Raw genomic sequence first — 22,576 nt, 5'->3', positions numbered from 1 at the left:
TTCAGGACTTAGCCCAATCAACCCTAAGAAAGCGTAAAGCGATGAAACCACTCACAGACCTGTTACACCACCATAGGATCATATACAGATGGACATTCCCATTTGGTCTTTCCTTCCTCCACGATGGGCGCCGCATCCATATTGCTTCTTTTGGAGACCTGGATAAAGCCTACGACCTTCTTCAGATTTCTCCACTTCCTATAGAAAATTGGGACATGGTTCAGAACATGACCACCTTACCAGACCTACCTATGGTTACTCCTTGGGAACCGCTTCATACTCCCAAATCCCAAAGAACCAGAAGAGGGAACTTTCCATCCACTCCGAAGCGTTTAGCCCTAGCGGATAAGTAATCTGCCTGTGACCCTCCTTCCTGTTAAGGGGGATCCATGGAACTTAATCTATGGACCTTTGCACTAATAATTATGCAATTGAATGATATGCTCCGCAGGGATTTACTCCAGATACTGAGTGGGGATGTTGGCACTTTTATTTTCAATGCTCCTCCATATGCCATATCTCTAATCAGTGATGGAAGTAGAGTTAATGGGGATCCTTTGTTACAGAAGGAGGAATCCCCTCTTTGCCTCACAAACATATGTTCTTAGTAGATATATAGTTTATTATGCTCTCTTATCTCCTAGAGTGGGTGATCTACTATTAACAATATATGCGAGGGTGCTATTTCTAGAATACTATCACATCACTTATCAAGTGACAACTTCTCATATACTGGGTGGAGAGCCGGGCTTATCTTTTTCATTTTCTCAGGTCATGCTTTGCTCTTTGCCCAGTATTGGACGATGAGACAGTAGGGAGCTCTTCCTTGAGTTTCCCATCTGTTTTAAGGTTATAATAGTCACGTTACCAATTAATAGGATCTACTTACTTTCTATATAAATACACCTTCCCATATTTATGAAGCTTTGTGAGACATATAATCTGGCACACCTACATCTTGTATTATTATCTCCACCAATGGATGTGGGCGGACATTTTTCCCACCTACATCTGTCCCCTGCTTGCTTGCTTGCTTACTTTATAATGAGTCAAAATTATAAAGATTCTGTTTACATCCTTACAGACCTTCTACATCTCCCATTAGTTTAATCTAAGTCCAAACACTCCAGTATAAGTGGCATTACAGAGGGTAATGCATCTGGGTATTTTTCCCTTTCCCCTCATATATGCTGCCTAAACAGAAAGGCACAGTTGTTATGATTTACCTAATTCGGATGATATTTACTCATCCTTTGTCTTTAACCATTGTTTTACTTAGTGTTTCATTTTGTTATTGTTTTGACAGGTACTCTGAAACTACTCTAATGCTTCCTCAGATGGGTAAACGGATGTCTTCACAGATTCAGATCTTGCGGGAAGGGACTCCCCTGAATGGCTGGATGCTCCTGGGCTTCCCTCGTGGCCGCACTCCCTCCTCCGCCTTGCTGGTGATCAATCAGGTTTCTTATGCTGCATCACTTAGACCCCCTCCCCTTTTCTTACGAGAGTCATGACAGATTTTAAATTGGTTTCCTACAATGTCAAGGGAATGAGATCCTCTTCTAAGAGATCCCAGATTTTCTCCCTCCTGCACAAGGAGAGGTGCTCGGTGATCTTTCTGCAGGAAACGCACTTCAAACACGGAAATTATCCTAATCTCTCCCATTCTAAATTCCCTAACTGGTACCATTGTGGTGCTGGGGGTGCGGCCTCGAGGGGAGTCAGCATTGGCTTTGGTAGAGGATTCCCCTTTCAGTATAAGTCTCATATTCAAGATCCAGAGGGTCGATACCTGATCCTGATAGGCCAAGTGGGACAATCCATATATACTTTCGCAAACCTATACGCTCCAAATATAGACCAAAATGGTTGGATCACCCCAGTCCTATCTTTGATAGAGAAACATAGGGAAGGTTTTCTGATCATGGCAGGTGATCTCAATATAGCTTTGAACCCTTCAAAAGACACCTCCTCTAAACAGTCTCCAGCCTCATCAAAGTCTCTCAGGTTGATGCAAACAAAATTGCATAATCTTGGAGTTTTGGATATTTGGCGCTGCCACAACCCTGAAACAATTGATTATTCCTTTTATTCCTCTGCTAATAGTTCATATAGTAGAATTGATTATATTTTTATACCAAAGGACAAACTGCAATTATGCTCATTTCCAAAAATTGGAAGTATTACCTTGTCCGACCATGCCCCGATCTACTGCGAAATACGCCCAGACCATAAAACTACTAGACGATCTAATTGGAGATTTAATGAATCCTTATTAAATAACACAAAACATACCGCCCTTATAGCCTCCTATCTTGAGGAGTACTTCCTAATAAATAAAACCCCTGAGATATCCCCACATGTCCTGTGGGACGCTCATAAAGCGTACATCAGAGGCAGGCTGATTGGTCTCTGCTCTTTTTTGAAAAAGGAATAAGAGAAAAAGCTCAATGACTTGCTGTCAAAAATCCATATGGCAGAGAAAGCTCATAAACAATCCCTGACAGATCGGCAACTAGCGGAACTTTCTTCCCTTAGAGCTCAATTAAATTTTTTTCTAAATGAACGCTCAGCAAAACTTTATTTGTCTGTTCAACAGAAGTTTTTTGCCCACGGCAATAAAGCCTCTAAATACGTGATGAACCGCATTAAACAGAGAAGAAACTCCCGTTATGTCCAATCTCTTAGGTCTCAGCAAGGAGATTTAGTGTTCAAAGCTGAGGAGATAGCTGATCAATTCAGGCTATTTTACAACTCCCTTTACAATCTTCCAGTCCCTGACCTACCTGACCCTTCTAAATGCAGAGAAACCAACATCAATTCTTTTCTGGACACCCTTGACCTCCCAGCTTTATCCTCAATACAACGAGAATCTTTAAGCAAACCCTTTACTATCTCTGAGCTAGAAATTGCCATCAAATCAACCCCCAGAGGTAAATGTCCTGGCCCAGATGGTCTCCCTATAACTTATTTCTCAACCTTCAAAAACATACTTCTGCCAAATCTATTACCTATTTGTAATCTAGCTATGTCTAACATCCCACTTTCTCCCGACATGACTAAGGCCACTATAACAATAATACCCAAAGAGGGAAAAGACCTCACATTGTGCCCCAACTATCGTCCAATTTCCCTACTTAATGTAGATCTTAAACTTATTGCTAAGATGTTGGCCACTAGGCTGCAAAATTTCCTACCCGAGCTAATCAATCCAGATCAGTTAGGTTTCGTGAAGGGGAGAGAGGTGAAGGACAACACTGCAAAAATACTTGACTCTTTATACTACGCCTCCCATAGACATACTCCCTTGGTCCTGATTGGCACGGACGCCGAGAAAGCATTTGATAGAGTGGATTGGACCTACATTAGATTGACTCTGTCAAAATTTCAATTCCCAGAAGCATATATAAGTGCAGTATTTGCAGTGTACACGTGCTCCTCGGCGTCCGTGTCGGTTAATGGATTATTATCCTCCTGTTTTACCATTAGAAATGGGACAAGACAGGGGTGCCCCCTCTCACCCCTCTTATTTGTGCTAATAATGGAAACCCTTTTGCAGACTCTTAGACAAAGTAGTGATATTAAAGGTCTGAAAGTTGGAACTCGAGAATTCAAATTAGCAGCATTTGCCGATGATTTGTTAATCATCACCACCAACCCACATAAATCCATGCCCAAGATTCTATCTACGCTTAGCCTTTTCGGTTCCCTTTCTAACTTCAAGATTAATCCCTCCAAATCCCAAGTGCTCCATATAGGCTTATCCGCTGCTAGCATTTCCTCTCTACAAACAAACTCCCCATTTAATTGGCAAACCCAACAATTAACCTACTTAGGGGTCAAACTATCCCCCCATTTAACTGACTTATTCAGATTAAACTACAAACCCCTTTTAGCATCTATGCAGAAACAGTTGGAATCTCTAGATTCTCATTACCTATCGTGGTTTGGTAGGAAAAATATTTTTATGTCCCTGATTATGCCGAAACTCACCTACCTGATGCAAGTTCTCCCTATTGAAATACCTAAAACATATTTTGCCTCCTTGAATAAAACTATTCGCAAGTTTATTTGGCTAGGCAAAAGCCCACGCATCTCTTTTGACACACTAACTAAACCAAGAGCTTTAGGCGGCATTGGTCTCCCAGACCCTGAAACCTATATGAAAGCAATCCAACTCTCCAGAGTTATAGATTTTATTAGAGAACCAGTTCACAAATTCTGGCCCAAATTAGAAAACGCGCTACTTCCATCCCCAATTCGAGCCCTTTTACTAGCTAATAAGCCACTTCCTCCACTGAGTTCAATTACTAACCCTCTAACTCGCAACACTCTAAAGATTTGGAGGTGGTTCACAACCAACCCTGAAAGCCCGGCACTTCCATCCCCCCTTTTGCTTGTTAAAGATATTATTGATTTAGCGCCCAAGGAACTAAGAGAGAGCTGTCCAATTACTTTTAAAAATTCAGAGACTGCTATCTCACAGCTACTGGACGGAGAGGGTTGTATTCTCCCTAGCCCTGATATATGCAAGTTGTTAAAAACACAGATCCATAACCCCATAGTACAGCACTTCCTCAAGGCAGAGGCTCTTCTTTGGGCAAAAAAGATTTCCCAAACAAGAGAATCCAGTTGGTTTGATGTAATGCTTAGTACTAAGATATACCCACCCAAAACCATTTCTAAAATATATAAACATCTGAAGTCGCCCCCCTCCCCTCCTAAGCCTGCAATTGTGGGTCTCTGGGAAAGAGACTTACAACGTAACCTGTCACCCCAAGAGATCACCAAACTCTTAATTTCTCCTCACAGATTATCCAGATGTATACGCATACAGGAAAACAGTTATAAAATTCTTATGCGTTGGTACAAGACCCCAGATAAAACATGTAGGTACAGCTCGACTGCCTCTGACATTTGCTGGAGGTGTCATACATCGAAAGGCACATTCATGCATATCTGGTGGTCTTGTGACCTAATTAAGCCTTGGTGGCAAAAAATACTCCAACTTTGTAATCAGATTTGTCAATCATCTCTCCCCTGTTCACCTGAATTAGCCCTGATATCCCTGGGGTTGGGTGGTGTGGGACCACATAGATCATCCCTCTTCTTACTTTTATTGGCAGCAGCTAGACTACTTTTACCAACACATTGGTTGTCTTCCGATATCCCCAGTATTGATCATTGGATCAATAAGGTGGACCAGATATACAGGCTGGAAGAAATCTCCCATTGGGAATCTCATTCTAGACCTACCTTTCTGAAGATTTGGTCGCCATGGAAAGCATATAGGGGTTTTGTATAATTGAATATTTCTCTGTTTACCCATTTGAGGATGACCACACACTTATATTACGTTGATAAAATCTTGATGACCTCACGTGGCTCCTTCGCGTTATATCAGGAAATATGCTTAATTGTACCTGACATTCTGTTTAACCAGAGTTTTATTTAAGTCAAGCTCTTCGCCAATACCTGTCTATGTTGGGCCTAATTTGCCCGCCAATTATTTTATTATTTTAACAATGTGACATTTTTCCGAATATATTTGCCGCTTCTTTTTATGTCACTTGTATTGTTGATACAATTTGTCTTCATGCCTGTACCTTGCTATGATAAACATAAAACAATAAAAATTGTTAATTTAAAAAAAAAAAAGAATGATTTTTCAAAATTGGATTTTTTTTTCTTGTTTTTTTAATGTTTGCAATAGAAAATTTGGTGTCATGTTTCCCATATGGTCTAGCGGTTAGGATTCCTGGTTTTCACCCAGGTGGCCCGGGTTCGACTCTACCTGCTGCACTAATGTCTTGCTAGAAAAGTAACCCCAGGGTTACTCAAGATACACCGGAGATAGCAAAAGCTTTTCAAAAATTTTACGAGGATCTATATAATCTTAACAAATCAATGTCTCCTAAACAATCTGACACCAGACAGACACATATTAGAGATTTCCTAAAATACCTCAAACTCCCAACAGTTCACCAAACAGATATAGAACTATTATCTGCACCAATCACTCAGGAAGAAGTGTCAACTATTATAAGAAATATCCCCCCAGGAAAGAGCCCAGGACCAGACGGTCTGCCCTTACTCTACTATAGAAGCTTTCAAGACATCCTAATCCCACGACTCACAGATGTTTGTAACGCACTGCTACAGGGAGGGTCATTGCCTAGACAGACACAGGAATCGTACGTAACTCTTATCCATAAAGATGGTAAGGACCCCCAGAAATGTGGAAGTTATAGGCCAATTTCCCTCTTGAACTTAGATTTGAAAATCTGGGCCAAAATACTGGCAACAAGATTAAATAAAATACTCCCTTATCTGATAGGACCAGAACAATCAGGATTTATAAAGGGCAGAGAAGGAAAAGATAATACACACAGAATTCTACATGCTATTCAAGCAGCCAAAACAAAGAGGTTCCCGTTGACCCTGTTGAGTATAGATGCCGAGAAGGCATTTGACAGAGTCAACTGGAACTTCATGAAACTAACTTTAGAAAAATTTGCCTTTCCAGAGCCCTTCATACACTCAATTCTCACACTATACCAACAGCCGCATGCCAGACTAAAAATTAACGGAACACTATCCCCAGTGTTCGAAATATCAAAAGGAACAAGACAAGGGTGTCCTTTGTCACCCTCCTTATTTATACTAGTAATAGAGACATTAATCCAACAGATCAGACAAACCAAAGAAATTGAAGGAATCAAACATAACCAGGGAGAACTAAAATGCACTGCATTTGCAGATGATCTTTTATTCCTAGTGACTAACCCAGATAAAGGACTAGATCAACTGGTCAAAAAGATCGAGCTATTTAGCCAGATATCAGACTTCAAGGTTAATCACTCTAAGTCCGAAATACTAAATATCTCACTCCCCGACTCCAGAGCAACCTCCCTACGGAATAACCTCCCTTTTCAATGGACCAAGGGAACAATAAAATACCTAGGAATAAAGATCCCTAAAAATCTGGACGACCTATTCAAATGTAACTACATTTCCCTTAAAAAAGACATCACACAACTTTTTCAGAAATACAACTTACCTGTCTTGGATGGGCAGAAAAAATGTAATAAAAACATATGTCTTCCCCAAAATTCTATATGTTATACAACTAGTCCCGATACACCTACCAAAAACATTCTTCCTAGAGATTAGGAGACTTTTTCAGAGATTCCTATGGAATGGGAAGAAACCCAGATTAGCTCATGATCTTCTGACAAGGAGTAGAATAGACGGAGGTCTGGGACTACCAGACGTCTCGAGGTATTATCAAGCAACACAACTAAATAGATGGCTGGAGCTAGTAGACCCTCAAAGACAATCAGACGTATTAGAAATAATGAGAAATAGCTTAGGGCCCACACTACAACAACTTCTCTGGTTAACTGACAAAAGTCAAACTAAGAATAAAGATATAGACCCTTTATTGAAAGGGATAAGAGAGACATGGAAAGAATTAAGCAAAAAATTAGCACCTGACCCATCACCCTTATTACCGGCAAACCTCATACCTGACCTTCTAGGAAAAAATAAAGATATCCATCAGGAAGTTTGGTCATCACTAAAGCAAGTCAAACTAGGGGAACTAACACCTGACATAGAATCATCTATAATAAGCAAGCTACCAGAACGAATAAAAAACTCGGCTAGTTTCTTTCTCACTAGAGCATATATAGGAGCTGTATGCAGAGAACTGAGGGAGAGATCTAACTCAGTGAGACAACTGACAGATTTTGAAAAAACTCTTTTATCCCCACTCCACAAACAGAGGAAAATTACAGCACTATACGCTTTACTGGGAGCAGAGACTGGAGAAAAAAACCCACTATATATTAGAGAATGGGAGAGAGAACTTAACATCATTTTTTCAGACCAGGAACTCAAAAAGATTCTCAAGTTCTCACATGGAGCATCGACATGTATAAGACTACAAGAAAATCATTTCAAGCTTCTTACCAGATGGTACAGAACTCCTGAGTTCTTACACAAAAGCGGTCTGTCCGATGACAAGCTTTGCTGGAGGTGCGGCACTAGAGAGGGATCTTTATCCCATATATGGTGGTCATGCCCCTTAATCATCCCATTCTGGGAAGGAGTTAATAAAATAATATATAAAGTCTCGGCTAAAAAACTAAAGATCACACTTTCTTCTCACTTCCAACTGACCTTTACAGACCATCCAGACGCAATTTAGTAACCCACCTTATAGCGACTGCCAAATATATCATACCTCTCCACTGGAGAGACGCAAACGCCCCCTCAATAAAAGAATGGATTACCAAGGTAAATCAAATTTGTAGTTTCGAAGAAATGACAAGTTGGATCAACAGAAACCACGAGAAATTTCTGAAAACCTGGCACCCTTGGAGGCTATGGAGCGATAGGAAGTGAAAATAGCTGACCTAACCGACACCTTGACCTATATCTTGAACATAGTTTCATAACTCATATACAGTTCTACTGAACATTGAAATAGCTTAAACCTCACTAATTATCTCCCCCCCTACACCCCCCCTCCTCTTCTTCATCTTTCTTCTCCTTCTATCACCTTTCTCCCCCTTTTTATATCTTACCTTTTTATGTATAAATGGCATATGGTCCAGACAACCATGGTCCCCCATTAAGTCTTCACTTAACACCTTTAGGAACTATAATGGGAGACTATGATCATTGATATACAGCAAAATATTACTCATGGATCTACAAAGATAAGCCAAGTAGTTAATATATGTAATGTAATGTATAAGACCTGTAATATCAACTCTGTATACTACTAAATATGGCCAAAAGGTCATTTTGTTTGTTTTGAAAAATTCTGAAAATAAAGAATTCATAAAAAAAAAGAAAAAAAAAAGAAAAGGACCCCATATTAGGGTCGGTCTCACTAGATTCCGAAACCGATGTGCCACTTAAAGCAATAATAAAGAAACTTGGAAGCGGTTTCCTCTGAATGTAATAATGATTGCCTAAAGCAGAAAACAGATTTTTTTTTTTTTGTGTTGCAACTGAAGCACTAGAGCAATTAACATGTAGTCTAGTGCTTATGAGTCCTCTGTTTCCTATACAGTTCAGATTTGACTTCTGGTATGGGAAAAAGCCTTTTTAACACTTGCACCTATACGGAAAGGCCGATACCCCCGCAAAGAGTTAAGCGGTATAGATTAAAGTTGCACATTGCGGCCAAAAATGCTGAACTTGACGACTTTTAGCAATTTTTTCCTTTCTTTTGCAGAAGATCCCATTTTCAATCCATACCTCAAATCATTCCCAACTCTCCCTATTAACTCCAAAAGTTTAAATAGTCAAGCAGCCTTCGTCCTGTCAATGCTTTTGGATCTCTTTATTTTTTAAAGCAGAACATGTCAGTAGCGAAAGAGAAAGTATCATGGCTTTTAGGTCAAGAGAGGAACATAAACCTGGCTAGAAAAATGCCCCGTGTGAGGATCGAACTCACGACCTTCAGATTATGAGACTGACGCGCTACCTGCTGCGCTAACGAGGCAAATGCTGCACACCATGTTTTGTATGTGCAAGAATGATTTTTCAAAATTGGATTTTTTTTTTCTTGTTTTTTTTTTATGTTTGCAATAGAAAGTTTTGTGCCATGTTTCCCATATGGTCTATTGGTTAGGATTCCTGGTTTTCACCCAGGCGGCCTGGGTTCGACTCCCGGTATGGGAATGCTTTTTTTATAAATTTGCACCGACATCGAATGGATGCAGAGTTAAGGCATACACATTGAGGTCTCCCATTGCGGCTCAAATTTCTGTCCGCTTATAGCTTTTCATCCTTCCTTTTGCGCATGATCCCATTTTTACATCATACCTCAAATCATTCCCAACTATGCCTTCTAACTACAAAATTTAAGCTAGTCAACAACCCCTCATCCCGTTTGACTAGAAAAGGACCCAGCGTGAGGATAAATCTAAATCAATTCATATCCGATAATTGATGTTCTACCTGCTGCACTAATGTCTTGCTAGAAAAGGACCCCATATTAGGGTCGGTCTCACTAGATTCCGAAACCGATGTGCCACTTAAAGCAATAATAAAGAAACTTGGAAGCGGTTTCCTCTGAATGTAATAATGATTGCCTAAAGCAGAAAACAGATTTTTTTTTTTTTGTGTTGCAACTGAAGCACTAGAGCAATTAACATGTAGTCTAGTGCTTATGAGTCCTCTGTTTCCTATACAGTTCAGATTTGACTTCTGGTATGGGAAAAAGCCTTTTTAACACTTGCACCTATACGGAAAGGCCGATACCCCCGCAAAGAGTTAAGCGGTATAGATTAAAGTTGCACATTGCGGCCAAAAATGCTGAACTTGACGACTTTTAGGAATTTTTTCCTTTCTTTTGCAGAAGATCCCATTTTCAATCCATACCTCAAATCATTCCCAACTTTCCCTATTAACTCCAAAAGTTTAAATAGTCAAGCAGCCTTCGTCCTGTCAATGCTTTTGGATCTCTTTATTTTTTAAAGCAGAACATGTCAGTAGCGAAAGAGAAAGTATCATGGCTTTTAGGTCAAGAGAGGAACATAAACCTGGCTAGAAAAATGCCCCGTGTGAGGATCGAACTCACGACCTTCAGATTATGAGACTGACGCGCTACCTGCTGCGCTAACGAGGCAAATGCTGCACACCCTGTTTTGTATGTGCAAGAATGATTTTTTTTAAATTGGATTTTTTTTTCTTGTTTTTTTTATGTTTGCAATAGAAAATTCGATGCCATGTTTCCCATATGGTCTAGCGGTTAGGATTCCTGGTTTTCACGCAGGTGGCACGCGTTCGACTCCCGGTATGGGAATGCTTAGTTTTTAAATTTGCACCGACATCGAATGGATGCAGAGTTAAGGCATACACATTGAGGTCTCCCATTGCGGCTCAAATTTCTGTCCGCATATAGCTTTTCATTCCTTCCTTTTGCGCATGATCCCATTTTTACATCATACCTCAAATCATTCCCAACTATGCCTTCTAACTACAAAATTTAAGCTAGTCAACAACCCCTCATCCCGTTTGACTAGAAAAGGACCCAGCGTGAGGATAAATCTCACTCAATTCATATCCGATAATTGATGTTCTACCTGCTGCACTAATGTCTTGCTAGAAAAGGACCCCATATTAGGGTCGGTCTCACTAGATTCCGAAACCGATGTGCCACTTAAAGCAATAATGAAGAAACTTAGAAGCGGTTTCCTCTGAATGTAATAATGATTGCCTAAAGCAGAAAACTGATATTTTTTTTTGTGTTGCAACTGAAGCACTAGAGCAATTAACATGTAATCTAGTGCTTATGAGTCCTCTGTTTCCTATACAGTTCAGATTTGACTTCTGGTATGGGAAAAAGCCTTATTAACACTTGCACCTAAACGGAAAGGCCGACACCTCCGCGCAGAGTTAAGCGGTATAGATTGAAGTTGCACATTGCGGCCAAAAATGCTGAACTTGACGACTTTTAGCAATTTTTTCCTTTCTTTTGCAGAAGATCCCATTTTCAATCCATACCTCAAATCATTCCCAACTTTCCATATTAACTCCAAAAGTTTAAATAGTCAAGCAGCCTTCGTCCTGTCAATGCTTTTGGATCTCTTTATTTTTTAAAGCAGAACATGTCAGTAGCGAAAGAGAAAGTATCATGGCTTTTAGGTCAAGAGAGGAACATAAACCTGGCTAGAAAAATGCCCCGTGTGAGGATAGAACTCACGACCTTCAGATTATGAGACTGATGCACCACCTGCTGCGCTAACGAGGCAAATGCTGCGCACCCTGTATTGTATGTGCAAGAATGATTTTTCAAAATTGGATTTTTTTTTTCTTGTTTTTTTTATGTTTGCAATAGAAAGTTTTGCGCCATGTTTCCCATATGGTCTAGTGGTTAGGATTCCTGGTTTTCACCCAGGCGGCCTGGGTTCGACTCCCGGTATGGGAATGCTTTTTTTATAAATTTGCACCGACATCGAATGGATGCAGAGTTAAGGCATACACATTGAGGTCTCCCATTGCGGCTCAAATTTCTGTCCGCTTATAGCTTTTCATCCTTCCTTTTGCGCATGATCCCATTTTTACATCATACCTCAAATCATTCCCAACTATGCCTTCTAACTACAAAATTTAAGCTAGTCAACAACCCCTCATCCCGTTTGACTAGAAAAGGACCCAGCGTGAGGATAAATCTAAATCAATTCATATCCGATAATTGATGTTCTACCTGCTGCACTAATGTCTTGCTAGAAAAGGACCCCATATTAGGGTCGGTCTCACTAGATTCCGAAACCGATGTGCCACTTAAAGCAATAATAAAGAAACTTGGAAGCGGTTTCCTCTGAATGTAATAATGATTGCCTAAAGCAGAAAACAGATTTTTTTTTTTTTGTGTTGCAACTGAAGCACTAGAGCAATTAACATGTAGTCTAGTGCTTATGAGTCCTCTGTTTCCTATACAGTTCAGATTTGACTTCTGGTATGGGAAAAAGCCTTTTTAACACTTGCACCTATACGGAAAGGCCGATACCCCCGCAAAGAGTTAAGCGGTATAGATTAAAGTTGCACATTGCGGCCAAAAATGCTGAACTTGACGACTTTTAGCAATTTTTTCCTTTCTTTTGCAGAAGATCCCATTTTCAATCCATACCTCAAATCATTCCCAACTCTCCCTATTAACTCCAAAAGTTTAAATAGTCAAGCAGCCTTTGTCCTGTCAATGCTTTTGGATCTCTTTATTTTTTAAAGCAGAACATGTCAGTAGCGAAGGAGAAAGTATCATGGCTTTTAGGTCAAGAGAGGAACATAAACCTGGCTAGAAAAATGCCCCGTGTGAGGATTGAACTCACGACCTTCAGATTATGAGACTGACGCGCTACCTGCTGCGCTAACGAGGCAAATGCTGCACACCCTGTTTTGTATGTGCAAGAATGATTTTTCAAAATTGGATTTTTTTTTTCTTGTTTTTTTTATGTTTGCAATAGAAAGTTTTGCGCCATGTTTCCCATATGGTCTATTGGTTAGGATTCCTGGTTTTCACCCAGGCGGCCTGGGTTCGACTCCCGGTATGGGAATGCTTTTTTTATAAATTTGCACCGACATCGAATGGATGCAGAGTTAAGGCATACACATTGAGGTCTCCCATTGCGGCTCAAATTTCTGTCCGCTTATAGCTTTTCATCCTTCCTTTTGCGCATGATCCCATTTTTACATCATACCTCAAATCATTCCCAACTATGCCTTCTAACTACAAAATTTAAGCTAGTCAACAACCCCTCATCCCGTTTGACTAGAAAAGGACCCAGCGTGAGGATAAATCTAAATCAATTCATATCCGATAATTGATGTTCTACCTGCTGCACTAATGTCTTGCTAGAAAAGGACCCCATATTAGGGTCGGTCTCACTAGATTCCGAAACCGATGTGCCACTTAAAGCAATAATAAAGAAACTTGGAAGCGGTTTCCTCTGAATGTAATAATGATTGCCTAAAGCAGAAAACAGATTTTTTTTTTTTTTGTGTTGCAACTGAAGCACTAGAGCAATTAACATGTAGTCTAGTGCTTATGAGTCCTCTGTTTCCTATACAGTTCAGATTTGACTTCTGGTATGGGAAAAAGCCTTTTTAACACTTGCACCTATACGGAAAGGCCGATACCCCCGCAAAGAGTTAAGCGGTATAGATTAAAGTTGCACATTGCGGCCAAAAATGCTGAACTTGACGACTTTTAGGAATTTTTTCCTTTCTTTTGCAGAAGATCCCATTTTCAATCCATACCTCAAATCATTCCCAACTTTCCCTATTAACTCCAAAAGTTTAAATAGTCAAGCAGCCTTCGTCCTGTCAATGCTTTTGGATCTCTTTATTTTTTAAAGCAGAACATGTCAGTAGCGAAAGAGAAAGTATCATGGCTTTTAGGTCAAGAGAGGAACATAAACCTGGCTAGAAAAATGCCCCGTGTGAGGATCGAACTCACGACCTTCAGATTATGAGACTGACGCGCTACCTGCTGCGCTAACGAGGCAAATGCTGCACACCCTGTTTTGTATGTGCAAGAATGATTTTTTTTAAATTGGATTTTTTTTTCTTGTTTTTTTTATGTTTGCAATAGAAAATTCGATGCCATGTTTCCCATATGGTCTAGCGGTTAGGATTCCTGGTTTTCACGCAGGTGGCACGCGTTCGACTCCCGGTATGGGAATGCTTAGTTTTTAAATTTGCACCGACATCGAATGGATGCAGAGTTAAGGCATACACATTGAGGTCTCCCATTGCGGCTCAAATTTCTGTCCGCATATAGCTTTTCATTCCTTCCTTTTGCGCATGATCCCATTTTTACATCATACCTCAAATCATTCCCAACTATGCCTTCTAACTACAAAATTTAAGCTAGTCAACAACCCCTCATCCCGTTTGACTAGAAAAGGACCCAGCGTGAGGATAAATCTCACTCAATTCATATCCGATAATTGATGTTCTACCTGCTGCACTAATGTCTTGCTAGAAAAGGACCCCATATTAGGGTCGGTCTCACTAGATTCCGAAACCGATGTGCCACTTAAAGCAATAATGAAGAAACTTAGAAGCGGTTTCCTCTGAATGTAATAATGATTGCCTAAAGCAGAAAACTGATATTTTTTTTTGTGTTGCAACTGAAGCACTAGAGCAATTAACATGTAATCTAGTGCTTATGAGTCCTCTGTTTCCTATACAGTTCAGATTTGACTTCTGGTATGGGAAAAAGCCTTATTAACACTTGCACCTAAACGGAAAGGCCGACACCTCCGCGCAGAGTTAAGCGGTATAGATTGAAGTTGCACATTGCGGCCAAAAATGCTGAACTTGACGACTTTTAGCAATTTTTTCCTTTCTTTTGCAGAAGATCCCATTTTCAATCCATACCTCAAATCATTCCCAACTTTCCATATTAACTCCAAAAGTTTGAATAGTCAAGCAGCCTTCGTCCTGTCAATGCTTTTGGATCTCTTTATTTTTTAAAGCAGAACATGTCAGTAGCGAAAGAGAAAGTATCATGGCTTTTAGGTCAAGAGAGGAACATAAACCTGGCTAGAAAAATGCCCCGTGTGAGGATCGAACTCACGACCTTCAGATTATGAGACTGATGCACCACCTGCTGCGCTAACGAGGCAAATGCTGCGCACCCTGTATTGTATGTGCAAGAATGATTTTTCAAAATTGGATTTTTTTTTTCTTGTTTTTTTTATGTTTGCAATAGAAACTTTTGTGCCATGTTTCCCATATGGTCTAGCGGTTAGGATTCCTGGTTTTCACCCAGGCGGCCTGGGTTCGACTCCCGGTATGGGAATGCTTTTTTTATAAATTTGCACCGACATCGAATGGATGCAGAGTTAAGGCATACACATTGAGGTCTCCCATTGCGGCTCAAATTTCTGTCCGCTTATAGCTTTTCATCCTTCCTTTTGCGCATGATCCCATTTTTACATCATACCTCAAATCATTCCCAACTATGCCTTCTAACTACAAAATTTAAGCTAGTCAACAACCCCTCATCCCGTTTGACTAGAAAAGGACCCAGCGTGAGGATAAATCTAAATCAATTCATATCCGATAATTGATGTTCTACCTGCTGCACTAATGTCTTGCTAGAAAAGGACCCCATATTAGGGTCGGTCTCACTAGATTCCGAAACCGATGTGCCACTTAAAGCAATAATAAAGAAACTTGGAAGCGGTTTCCTCTGAATGTAATAATGATTGCCTAAAGCAGAAAACAGATTTTTTTTTTTTTGTGTTGCAACTGAAGCACTAGAGCAATTAACATGTAGTCTAGTGCTTATGAGTCCTCTGTTTCCTATACAGTTCAGATTTGACTTCTGGTATGGGAAAAAGCCTTTTTAACACTTGCACCTATACGGAAAGGCCGATACCCCCGCAAAGAGTTAAGCGGTATAGATTAAAGTTGCACATTGCGGCCAAAAATGCTGAACTTGACGACTTTTAGCAATTTTTTCCTTTCTTTTGCAGAAGATCCCATTTTCAATCCATACCTCAAATCATTCCCAACTTTCCCTATTAACTCCAAAAGTTTAAATAGTCAAGCAGCCTTCGTCCTGTCAATGCTTTTGGATCTCTTTATTTTTTAAAGCAGAACATGTCAGTAGCGAAAGAGAAAGTATCATGGCTTTTAGGTCAAGAGAGGAACATAAACCTGGCTAGAAAAATGCCCCGTGTGAGGATCGAACTCACGACCTTCAGATTATGAGACTGACGCGCTACCTGCTGCGCTAACGAGGCAAATGCTGCACACCCTGTTTTGTATGTGCAAGAATGATTTTTCAAAATTGGATTTTTTTTTTCTTGTTTTTTTTATGTTTGCAATAGAAAGTTTTGCGCCATGTTTCCCATATGGTCTATTGGTTAGGATTCCTGGTTTTCACCCAGGCGGCCTGGGTTCGACTCCCGGTATGGGAATGCTTTTTTTATAAATTTGCACCGACATCGAATGGATGCAGAGTTAAGGCATACACATTGAGGTCTCCCATTGCGGCTCAAATTTCTGTCCGCTTATAGCTTTTCATCCTTCCTTTTGCGCATGATCCCATTTTTACATCATACCTCAATTCATTCCCAACTATGCCTTCTAACTACAAAATTTAAGCTAGTCAACAACCCCTCATCCCGTTTGACTAGAAAAGGACCCAGCGTGAGGATAAATCTAAATCAATTCATATCCGATAATTGATGTTCTACCTGCTGCACTAATGTCTTGCTAGAAAAGGACCCCGTATGAGGGTCAGTCTCACTAGATTCCGAAACCGATGTGCCACTTAAAGCAATAATGAAGAAACTTGGAAGCGGTTTCCTCTGAATGTAATAATGATTGCCTAAAGCAGAAAACAGATTTTTTTTTTTTTGTGTTGCAACTGAAGCACTAGAGCAATTAACATGTAGTCTAGTGCTTATGAGTCCTCTGTTTCCTATACAGTTCAGATTTGACTTCTGGTATGGGAAAAAGCCTTTTTAACACTTGCACCTATACGGAAAGGCCGATACCCCCGCAAAGAGTTAAGCGGTATAGATTAAAGTTGCACATTGCGGCCAAAAATGCTGAACTTGACGACTTTTAGGAATTTTTTCCTTTCTTTTGCAGAAGATCCCATTTTCAATCCATACCTCAAATCATTCCCAACTTTCCCTATTAACTCCAAAAGTTTAAATAGTCAAGCAGCCTTCGTCCTGTCAATGCTTTTGGATCTCTTTATTTTTTAAAGCAGAACATGTCAGTAGCGAAAGAGAAAGTATCATGGCTTTTAGGTCAAGAGAGGAACATAAACCTGGCTAGAAAAATGCCCCGTGTGAGGATCGAACTCACGACCTTCAGATTATGAGACTGACGCGCCACCTGCTGCGCTAACGAGGCAAATGCTGCACACCCTGTTTTGTATGTGCAAGAATGATTTATTTTAAATTGGATTTTTTTTTCTTGTTTTTTTTATGTTTGCAATAGAAAATTCGATGCCATGTTTCCCATATGGTCTAGCGGTTAGGATTCCTGGTTTTCACGCAGGTGGCACGCGTTCGACTCCCGGTATGGGAATGCTTAGTTTTTAAATTTGCACCGATATCGAATGGATGCAGAGTTAAGGCATACACATTGAGGTCTCCCATTGCGGCTCAAATTTCTGTCCGCATATAGCTTTTCATTCCTTCCTTTTGCGCATGATCCCATTTTTACATCATACCTCAAATCATTCCCAACTATGCCTTCTAACTACAAAATTTAAGCTAGTCAACAACCCCTCATCCCGTTTGACTAGAAAAGGACCCAGCGTGAGGATAAATCTCACTCAATTCATATCCGATAATTGATGTTCTACCTGCTGCACTAATGTCTTGCTAGAAAAGGACCCCATATTAGGGTCGGTCTCACTAGATTCCGAAACCGATGTGCCACTTAAAGCAATAATGAAGAAACTTAGAAGCGGTTTCCTCTGAATGTAATAATGATTGCCTAAAGCAGAAAACTGATATTTTTTTTTGTGTTGCAACTGAAGCACTAGAGCAATTAACATGTAATCTAGTGCTTATGAGTCCTCTGTTTCCTATACAGTTCAGATTTGACTTCTGGTATGGGAAAAAGCCTTATTAACACTTGCACCTAAACGGAAAGGCCGACACCTCCGCGCAGAGTTAAGCGGTATAGATTGAAGTTGCACATTGCGGCCAAAAATGCTGAACTTGACGACTTTTAGCAATTTTTTCCTTTCTTTTGCAGAAGATCCCATTTTCAATCCATACCTCAAATCATTCCCAACTTTCCATATTAACTCCAAAAGTTTAAATAGTCAAGCAGCCTTCGTCCTGTCAATGCTTTTGGATCTCTTTATTTTTTAAAGCAGAACATGTCAGTAGCGAAAGAGAAAGTATCATGGCTTTTAGGTCAAGAGAGGAACATAAACCTGGCTAGAAAAATGCCCCGTGTGAGGATAGAACTCACGACCTTCAGATTATGAGACTGATGCACCACCTGCTGCGCTAACGAGGCAAATGCTGCACACCCTGTATTGTATGTGCAAGAATGATTTTTCAAAATTGGATTTTTTTTTTCTTGTTTTTTTTATGTTTGCAATAGAAAATTTGGTGCCATGTTTCCCATATGGTCTAGCGGTTAGGATTCCTGGTTTTCACCCAGGCGGCCCGGGTTCGACTCCCGGTATGGGAATGCTTAGTTTTTAAATTTGCACCGACATCGAATGGATGCAGAGTTAAGGCATACACATTGAGGTCTCCCATTGCGGCTCAAATTTCTGTCCGCTTATAGCTTTTCATTCCTTCCTTTTGCGCATGATCCCATTTTTACATCATACCTCAAATCATTCCCAACTATGCCTTCTAACTACAAAATTTAAGCTAGTCAACAACCCCTCATCCCGTTTGACTAGAAAAGGACCCAGCGTGAGGATAAATCTCACTCAATTCAGATCCGATAACCTGCTGCACTAATGTCTTGATAGAAAAGGACCCCGTATGAGGGTCAGTCTCACTAGATTCCAAAACCGATGTGTCACTTAAAGCAATAATGAAAAAACTTGGAAGCGGTTTCCTCTGAATGTAATAATGATTGCCTAAAGCAGAAAACTTTTTTTTTTGTGTTGCAACTGAAGCACTAGAGCAATTAACATGTAGTCTAGTGCTCATGAGTCCTCTGTTTCCTATACAGTCCAGATTTAACTTCTGGTATGGGAATAAGCCTTTTTAACACTTGCACCTACACGGAAAGGCCGACACCACGGCGCAGAGTTAAGCAGTATAGATTGAAGTTGCACATTGCGGCCAAAAATGCTGAACTTGACGACTTTTAGCAATTTTTTCCTTTCTTTTGCAGAAGATCCCATTTTCAATCCATACCTCAAATCATTCCCAACTCTCCCTATTAACTCCAAAAGTTTAAATAGTCAAGCAGCCTTCGTCCTGTCAATGCTTTTGGATCTCTTTATTTTTTAAAGCAGAACATGTCAGTAGCGAAAGAGAAAGTATCATGGCTTTTAGGTCAAGAGAGGAACATAAACCTGGCTAGAAAAATGCCCCGTGTGAGGATCGAACTCACGACCTTCAGATTATGAGACTGACGCGCTACCTGCTGCGCTAACGAGGCAAATGCTGCACACCCTGTTTTGTATGTGCAAGAATGATTTTTCAAAATTGGATTTTTTTTTTCTTGTTTTTTTTTTATGTTTGCAATAGAAAGTTTTGTGCCATGTTTCCCATATGGTCTAGCGGTTAGGATTCCTGGTTTTCACCCAGGCGGCCCGGGTTCGACTCCCGGTATGGGAATGCTTTTTTTATAAATTTGCACCGACATCGAATGGATGCAGAGTTAAGGCATACACATTGAGGTCTCCCATTGCGGCTCAAATTTCTGTCCGCTTATAGCTTTTCATTCCTTCCTTTTGCGCATGATCCCATTTTTACATCATACCTCAAATCATTCCCAACTATGCCTTCTAACTACTAAATTTAAGCTAGTCAACAACCCCTCATCCCAGTTGACTAGAAAAGGACCCAGCGTGAGGATTAATCTCACTCAATTCAGATCCGATAACCTGTTGCACTAATGTCTTGCTAGAAAAAGACCCCGTATGAGGGTCAGTCTCACTAGATTCCGAAACCGATGTGTCACTTAAAGCAATAATGAAGAAACTTGGAAGCGGTTTCCTCTGAATGTAATAATGATTGCCTAAAGCAGAAAACTTTTTTTTTTGTGTTGCAACTGAAGCACTAGAGCAATTAACATGTAGTCTAGTGCTCATGAGTCCTCTGTTTCCTATACAGTCCAGATTTGACTTCTGGTATGGGAATAAGCCTTTTTAACACTTGCACCTACACGGAAAGGCCGACACCACGGCGCAGAGTTAAGCGGTATAGATTGAAGTTGCACATTGCGGCCAAAAATGCTGAACTTGACGACTTTTAGCAATTTTTTCCTTTCTTTTGCAGAAGATCCCATTTTCAATCCATACCTCAAATCATTCCCAACTCTCCCTATTAACTCCAAAAGTTTAAATAGTCAAGCAGCCTTCGTCCTGTCAATGCTTTTGGATCTCTTTATTTTTTAAAGCAGAACATGTCAGTAGCGAAAGAGAAAGTATCATGGCTTTTAGGTCAAGAGGGAACATAAACCTGGCTAGAAAAATGCCCCGTGTGAGGATCGAACTCACGACCTTCAGATTATGAGACTGACGCGCTACCTGCTGCGCTAACGAGGCAAATGCTGCACACCCTGTTTTGTATGTGCAAGAATGATTTTTCAAAATTGAATTTTTTTTTTCTTGGTTTTTTTATGTTTGCAATAGAAACTTTTGTGCCATGTTTCCCATATGGTCTAGCGGTTAGGATTCCTGGTTTTCACCCAGACGGCCCGGGTTCGACTCCCGGTATGGGAATGCTTGGTTTTTAAATTTGCACCGACATCGAATGGATGCAGAGTTAAGGCATACACATTGAGGTCTCCCATTGCGGCTCAAATTTCTGTCCGCTTATAGCTTTTCATTCCTTCCTTTTGCGCATGATCCCATTTTTACATCATACCTCAAATCATTCCCAACTATGCCTTCTAACTACAAAATTTAAGCTAGTCAACAACCCCTCATCCCAGTTGACTAGAAAAGGACCCAGCGTGAGGATTAATCTCACTCAATTCAGATCCGATAACCTGCTGCACTAATGTCTTGCTAGAAAAGGACCCCGTATGAGGGTCAGTCTCACTAGATTCCGAAACCGATGTGCCACTTAAAGCAATAATGAAGAAACTTGGAAGCGGTTTCCTCTGAATGTAATAATGATTGCCTAAAGCAGAATTTTTTTTTTTTGTGTTGCAACTGAAGCACTAGAGCAATTAACATGTAGTCTAGTGCTCATGAGTCCTCTGTTTCCTATACAGTCCAGATTTGACTTCTGGTATGGGAATAAGCCTTTTTAACACTTGCACCTACACGGAAAGGCCGACACCACGGCGCAGAGTTAAGCGGTATAGATTGAAGTTGCACATTGCGGCCAAAAATGCTGAACTTGACGACTTTTAGCAATTTTTTCCTTTCTTTTGCAGAAGATCCCATTTTCAATCCATACCTCAAATCATTCCCAACTCTCCCTATTAACTCCAAAAGTTTAAATAGTCAAGCAGCCTTCGTCCTGTCAATGCTTTTGGATCTCTTTATTTTTTAAAGCAGAACATGTCAGTAGCGAAAGAGAAAGTATCATGGCTTTTAGGTCAAGAGAGGAACATAAACCTGGCTAGAAAAATGCCCCGTGTGAGGATCGAACTCACGACCTTCAGATTATGAGACTGACGCGCTACCTGCTGCGCTAACGAGGCAAATGCTGCACATCCTGTTTTGTATGTGCAAGAATGATTTTTCAAAATTGGATTTTTTTTTCTTGTTTTTTTTATGTTTGCAATAGAAAGTTTTGTGCCATGTTTCCCATATGGTCTAGCGGTTAGGATTCCTGGTTTTCACCCAGGTGGCCCGGGTTCGACTCCCGGTATGGGAATGCTTGGTTTTTAAATTTGCACCGACATCGAATGGATGCAGAGTTAAGGCATACACATTGAGGTCTCCCATTGCGGCTCAAATTTCTGTCCGCTTATAGCTTTTCATTCCTTCCTTTTGCGCATGATACCATTTTTACATCATACCTCAAATCATTCCCAACTATGCCTTCTAACTACAAAATTTAAGCTAGTCAACAACCCCTCATCCCAGTTGACTAGAAAAGGACCCAGCGTGAGGATTAATCTCACTCAATTCAGATCCGATAACCTGCTGCACTAATGTCTTGCTAGAAAAGGACCCCGTATGAGGGTCAGTCTCACTAGATTCCGAAACCGATGTGCCACTTAAAGCAATAATGAAGAAACTTGGAAGCGGTTTCCTCTGAATGTAATAATGATTGCCTAAAGCAGAAAACTTTTTTTTTTGTGTTGCAACTGAAGCACTAGAGCAATTAACATGTAGTCTAGTGCTCATGAGTCCTCTGTTTCCTATACAGTCCAGATTTGACTTCTGTTATGGGAATAAGCCTTTTTAACACTT

General features: G+C 40.3%; 19 non-coding genes across 19 annotated transcripts; 9 read left to right on the top strand and 10 right to left on the bottom strand.

Moving 5' to 3' along the window:
- Window positions 1–9,447: 9,447 nt before the first annotated feature.
- Window positions 9,448–9,520, bottom strand: TRNAM-CAU. Its single transcript has one exon. It is a non-coding gene; the product is annotated as a tRNA-Met (tRNA).
- Window positions 9,521–9,627: 107 nt separating this feature from the next.
- On the top strand, window positions 9,628–9,699 carry TRNAE-UUC. Its single transcript has one exon. It is a non-coding gene; the product is annotated as a tRNA-Glu (tRNA).
- An 876-nt stretch (window positions 9,700–10,575) lies between these two features.
- On the bottom strand, window positions 10,576–10,648 carry TRNAM-CAU. Its single transcript has one exon. It is a non-coding gene; the product is annotated as a tRNA-Met (tRNA).
- A 1,230-nt stretch (window positions 10,649–11,878) lies between these two features.
- TRNAE-UUC lies at window positions 11,879–11,950 on the top strand. Its single transcript has one exon. It is a non-coding gene; the product is annotated as a tRNA-Glu (tRNA).
- An 876-nt stretch (window positions 11,951–12,826) lies between these two features.
- TRNAM-CAU lies at window positions 12,827–12,899 on the bottom strand. Its single transcript has one exon. It is a non-coding gene; the product is annotated as a tRNA-Met (tRNA).
- A 105-nt stretch (window positions 12,900–13,004) lies between these two features.
- Window positions 13,005–13,076, top strand: TRNAE-UUC. The gene has a single exon. It is a non-coding gene; the product is annotated as a tRNA-Glu (tRNA).
- Window positions 13,077–13,953: 877 nt separating this feature from the next.
- TRNAM-CAU lies at window positions 13,954–14,026 on the bottom strand. The gene has a single exon. It is a non-coding gene; the product is annotated as a tRNA-Met (tRNA).
- A 1,052-nt stretch (window positions 14,027–15,078) lies between these two features.
- On the bottom strand, window positions 15,079–15,151 carry TRNAM-CAU. The gene has a single exon. It is a non-coding gene; the product is annotated as a tRNA-Met (tRNA).
- A 105-nt stretch (window positions 15,152–15,256) lies between these two features.
- TRNAE-UUC lies at window positions 15,257–15,328 on the top strand. The gene has a single exon. It is a non-coding gene; the product is annotated as a tRNA-Glu (tRNA).
- Window positions 15,329–16,204: 876 nt separating this feature from the next.
- Window positions 16,205–16,277, bottom strand: TRNAM-CAU. Its single transcript has one exon. It is a non-coding gene; the product is annotated as a tRNA-Met (tRNA).
- A 105-nt stretch (window positions 16,278–16,382) lies between these two features.
- On the top strand, window positions 16,383–16,454 carry TRNAE-UUC. The gene has a single exon. It is a non-coding gene; the product is annotated as a tRNA-Glu (tRNA).
- Window positions 16,455–17,330: 876 nt separating this feature from the next.
- TRNAM-CAU lies at window positions 17,331–17,403 on the bottom strand. Its single transcript has one exon. It is a non-coding gene; the product is annotated as a tRNA-Met (tRNA).
- Window positions 17,404–18,633: 1,230 nt separating this feature from the next.
- TRNAE-UUC lies at window positions 18,634–18,705 on the top strand. Its single transcript has one exon. It is a non-coding gene; the product is annotated as a tRNA-Glu (tRNA).
- An 860-nt stretch (window positions 18,706–19,565) lies between these two features.
- Window positions 19,566–19,638, bottom strand: TRNAM-CAU. The gene has a single exon. It is a non-coding gene; the product is annotated as a tRNA-Met (tRNA).
- Window positions 19,639–19,745: 107 nt separating this feature from the next.
- On the top strand, window positions 19,746–19,817 carry TRNAE-UUC. Its single transcript has one exon. It is a non-coding gene; the product is annotated as a tRNA-Glu (tRNA).
- Window positions 19,818–20,676: 859 nt separating this feature from the next.
- Window positions 20,677–20,749, bottom strand: TRNAM-CAU. Its single transcript has one exon. It is a non-coding gene; the product is annotated as a tRNA-Met (tRNA).
- A 105-nt stretch (window positions 20,750–20,854) lies between these two features.
- On the top strand, window positions 20,855–20,926 carry TRNAE-UUC. The gene has a single exon. It is a non-coding gene; the product is annotated as a tRNA-Glu (tRNA).
- Window positions 20,927–21,785: 859 nt separating this feature from the next.
- Window positions 21,786–21,858, bottom strand: TRNAM-CAU. Its single transcript has one exon. It is a non-coding gene; the product is annotated as a tRNA-Met (tRNA).
- Window positions 21,859–21,962: 104 nt separating this feature from the next.
- TRNAE-UUC lies at window positions 21,963–22,034 on the top strand. The gene has a single exon. It is a non-coding gene; the product is annotated as a tRNA-Glu (tRNA).
- The last annotated feature ends 542 nt before the right edge of the window (window positions 22,035–22,576 follow it).

This window comes from Bufo bufo, unplaced genomic scaffold (genome assembly GCF_905171765.1).
Source record: "Bufo bufo unplaced genomic scaffold, aBufBuf1.1, whole genome shotgun sequence".
NCBI lineage: Eukaryota > Metazoa > Chordata > Amphibia > Anura > Bufonidae > Bufo > Bufo bufo.
The sequence above is the reverse complement of the archived record's forward strand: the minus strand, read 5'-3'. Positions and strand labels throughout refer to the sequence as shown.